Source organism: Octopus bimaculoides, chromosome 16 (genome assembly GCF_001194135.2).
Source record: "Octopus bimaculoides isolate UCB-OBI-ISO-001 chromosome 16, ASM119413v2, whole genome shotgun sequence".
Classification (NCBI taxonomy): Eukaryota; Metazoa; Mollusca; class Cephalopoda; order Octopoda; family Octopodidae; genus Octopus; species Octopus bimaculoides.
The window spans coordinates 35,455,507-35,460,492 of NC_068996.1; positions in this window are offsets into that span (position 1 = coordinate 35,455,507).

Here is a 4,986-nt window from a genome sequence, read left to right on the forward strand (position 1 = left end):
GTGTGTGTGTGTGTGTGTATGTGTGAGTGTGTGTGTGTGAGTGTGTGTGTGTATGTGTGTGTGTGTGTGTATGTGTGTGTGTGATAGGCTTCTTTCAGTTTCCATCTACCAAATCTACTCCCGAGGTTTTTGCTCTTAAACCCAGGGCTATTGCACAAGACACTTGCCCAAGGTATCACATAGCAGGATTGAACTCAAAAGTTTGTGGTTAGAAAGCAAACTTCTTACAACATAATCATGCTAGAATATTAGTACAAATTGCCGCAGACATACAAACTGTTACATATCAACAATCCACAGGACATCAGATTGTTATTTATGCTCACTGCAACCCAAGAGGAACTGATGACTTATACTGACCCTTACAGATTGGTAGTGCAAAATGGTGAATAGCAGAGGTAGTGATGTTGAGCCTTCAACTTTTGTAGTAAGAGATCACAGCAATGAATTATGTGTAACCTAGTTGAAGATCAGTCTCTGTCTGGCAGTATACAGGAGATTCTTCTGTAGTTTCTTAATTAATAGTTCTTAATTAATAGTTCTGCAACAAGCTGCATATACTGCTACAGATTTCAGTATCCATCAATAAGAAAACTAAGTTATGCTATTATTGTGACCTAAGAAATGCCCTGTTAATGAACTTCTAACCTATTAATGAACTTCTACTGATAATTAGAATAAACCACTGTAACCCTAATTGGACAATATAATGCATAGTAAAAGTGACTTCTTTACTGTATACTATCATAATGGCTGTTCGGTAAGAAGCTTGCTTGGTTCCAGGTTCAGTCCCACTGCATGGCACCTTAGCAAAGGGTCTTCTACTATAGCCTCAGGCACAACCAAAGCCTTGTGAGTGGATTTGGTAGATGGAAACTGAAAGAAGCCCATTACATGTGTATGTGTGTGTGTGTCTGTGTGTGCGTGCGCATGCATGTGTGTGTGTGTCTGTGTCTGTGTGTTTGCGTGTGTGTGTGTGTGTGTGTGTGTGTACGTGTTTGTGTACGTGTTTGTGTGTGTGTGTGTGTGTGTGAGCAGGCGCATGTGTGTGTGTGTCTGTGTGTTTGTGTGTGTGTGTCTGTGTGTTTGTGTGTGTGTGTGAGCAGGCGCATGTGTGTGTGTGTCTGTGTGTTTGTGTGTGTGCATGCACATATGTGTATGTGTGTGTATGTGTGTACCTGTGTGTCTGTGTATGTGTCTTTGTATATGTGTTTGACACCCCACTACCACCTGACAACAGGTGCTGGTGTGTTCACATTGCTGTAACTTAGTGGTTTGACAGAAGTGACCAATAGAATAAGTACTAGGCTTTACAAAAAAAATAATAAATACCAGTTGGGGGTCAATAAGTTCGACTAAAATTCTTCAGGGCAGTGCCCAAACATGGCCACAGTCAAATGACTAAAATAAGTAGAAGAGAAAAAGATAAAAGATAGTGGCCTACCTGCTACTATCCAGCTATAATTACACCATGCAGCCATGTTTGACATTCAAACTCATACATCACCTGGCTCCACTAAACCAGTTACCTCATATGTCAGTCAGTACATAGCATGTCAGTAACTGTCATCACTGAATTGTCAAATTATACAGATTCTTAACCACCTGACACCAATATGCAGCCTACGCTGCCATTCAGAGCTTATAAGGAATGAACAGCCATCAATACTTAGCCCAAAATATTCACTACACTTGAAGTGACCAATGACGGTCTAGATATTATCACTTGAGAAGTCATTCTAAATTTCATTTAAGATCTCTTTATCCTGAATCTATATACCTGAGAATGTGTGTGTGTGTGTGTGTGTGTATGTGTGTGTATATAAGGATGTGTGTGTGTGTGTACTGTGTACTGTGTCTATGAAACTTTAAGTAATATGGAAATGAATTAACCTTTTATCTCTCTCTCTCACGCACACAGACACACACACACACGCACTTATATAACAGTCATATGATGGTTTCCCTCCATTTGGATGCCATTACTTACCCCACAAATCATGGATTTTTGCCAAAAGAAGAAATCTATACTTCATAAGTTCCTCTGTTGATATTTTGGTCAAACTGAAACCACGACATATTTCTGTCTTCATTTCACCTTTGATATTTTACACTTTATTTGAAAGTCTTTCTGCTTTTATTGTTGTTGTTGCTGCTGCTGCTGTTGTTGTTATTAAAGCAGTGAGCTGGCAGAATAAGTTACATAAAATGCTTAATGGCAATTCTTCCAACACCATTACTTGCTAAGTTCAAATTTCACCAAAGTCAAGTCTGTCTTTCATCTGTCCAAGGTCAACTAAATGAATACCAATCAAATACTGGGGGTCAATGTAATTGACTGTCCTCCTTTCCTAAAACTGCTGCCCTTGTGCCAAAATTTGAAGCAATCATTATAATCATCATCATCATCATCATCATCATCATTATCATTATCATTATCATTATTATTATTATTATTATTATTATTATTATTATTATTATTTTGTTGTTGCTGTTTTTTTCTTTCTTTCTTTAAATTTTCTTCCATTTCTCACCGATAATGCTCTTCTCAGTACATGAGTCGTTCCAGTTAACACGATTTTTTGCACTTCCTGTAGGGATGGTAAGCCTGGTATCATTTTCAAATAGGTTTCAGTACCTTTCTTTTCATCATTCCTAGACATCCTACAATCACTGGTACGGTAGTCACCTTGAGATGCCATTTTTTTTCAATTTCTATTAGCAAGTCTTTATATTTACGGATCTTGTTAAATTCTTTCACTGCTATATTGTGATCGCAAAGAATACTCATGTCAATTAATAAACATTATCATCATCATTATTATTATTATTGTTATTATTATTATTATTATTATTATTATTATTATTATTATTGTTATTGTTATTATTATAATTATTATTATTATTATTATTATTATTATTATTATTATTATTATTATTATTATTATTATTATTATTATTATTATTATTATTATTATTATTATTATTATTATTCTGTGGCGAGCTGACAGAATCATTAGCATGCTGGACAAAATGCTTAGCAGTATTTCGCCCACCACTCCATTCTGAGTTCAAATTTTGCTGTGGTCAACTTTGCTCTTCATCCTTTCATGGTTGATGAATTAAATACCAGTGAGACACAAGGGTTGATACAATCGATTAGTCCTCTCCCCACGAATTTCAGGCCTTGTGCCTATAGTAGAAAGGATTATTATTGTTATTATTATTATTATTATTATTATTATTATTATTGTTATTATTATTATTATCATTATTATTATTATTATTACCTCTGCCTTAGTGAAGGCAGAGGTGTTGTTTTCAGTTGTGTTCGTTTGTTTGTCCGTAGACAAGATATCTCAAGAATGGATTTAGATGAAACTTTCAGGAATGTTTGGCTTCATGACTGGCACAAACTGATTAGATTTTGGGATCAATCCAGTAACGGACAAGGATTCTGGATTATTTTTCGGTTTTTTTTGTACTTAATTTTTAAGAGCAGTTGGGTTCATTTTTAGCATTCTCATTTGTGAGAGCAGTCAAGTTTATTTCAGATATTCTAATTTTAAAAATCATCTCTGGCTAATCATTGAGAAGACGTCGGTGTTGCCTTGGCAGAGGATTGCGCTCTCTGAGTGCTCTTGCTATTATTATTATTACTTACTTTTAATCTGCATATTTGTTACAATCACTTGCTGAGACTCAGCGAGTGAAGGATAAAAGATGTTTCAGTATGACTGAAAGTTTGGGGTGGGGAAGTGGCAGGGACAGTAGCAAAATATCTTCATGTAATACAATACAGACATGTAAATTGATAAGGTTTTCCTAAGAATGTGGGCAATATTTGTCAACACAATGTTTTGGATTTCTCTGAGACATGGTTCTCCTGGGATGTTATCTAGCTGTTTCTTACATCCCTTTTTTATCATACTTAGGGCATCTACAATAACAAGAACAATTCTCCCTTTAAGATCCCACATCTTTTGTATTTCAATTTCCAGGTCCTTATATTTACTTAATTTGTCAAATTCCTTTACAGATATATTTTTATCAGTGGGAACACTTACATCTATAAATCTACAAGTATTATTTTCCCTGTCCTTAATAATTATCTCTAGCTGATTAGCCTGGATTGTTCTGTCAGTGTTGACTGGAAAATCCCAGAGGAGAGTGACATTTTTACTTTCAACGACTGGCTCAGGATGATGTTCATACCAGTAAGCAAGAGTGCCAATTTTGTAGTGTTTACATATTTTCATCATCATTATTATTAGTTTTCCATTTTTCCATGCTAACAAAGGTTAGACAAATACATTTTATTCAGGCATTATTTTACAGGCAGGTAACATGGTGAGCTGGCCAAAGCATTAGCACACTGGGCAAAATGCTTAGCAGCATTTCATTCATCCTTATATTCTGAGTTCAAATTCCACCGAGGTCAACTTTAGTTTTCATCCTTTTGGAGTCAATAAGGTTAGTACCAGTTATACACTGGAGTTGATGCAATTGATTGCTCCCCTTCCCCCATAATTTCAGGCCTTGTGCCTATAATGGAAAGATGCTTTACCTGCTGATAACCCTTATCTATTTTTCAAGTAAAAGAGTTTTCACTCTGTCCTTGTCCTTTGAAAACGCAGCATTTCTGGATGATTTGTTAACAGAGAAATGACAAGAAATATCACAGCCTGTAGCATTTTCATGTGGAGTGCAGACTGAAAATGTTAATACACACACACACTGATACACACACACAAACACATATCTATATGTATGATGCATATGTATATAATCAACCAACCAACCACCAGCCACCCAACCAACCAACCAACCAACCAACCAACCAACCAACCAACCAACCAACCAACCAACCAGCCAACCAACCAACCATTTACTCATTCCATGGCACTATCTCCCAGCAGTATTGAATGGCAATTTACACCAATAACGATGAAGAATCAATCTAATGATGGGTGATGGCATTACATG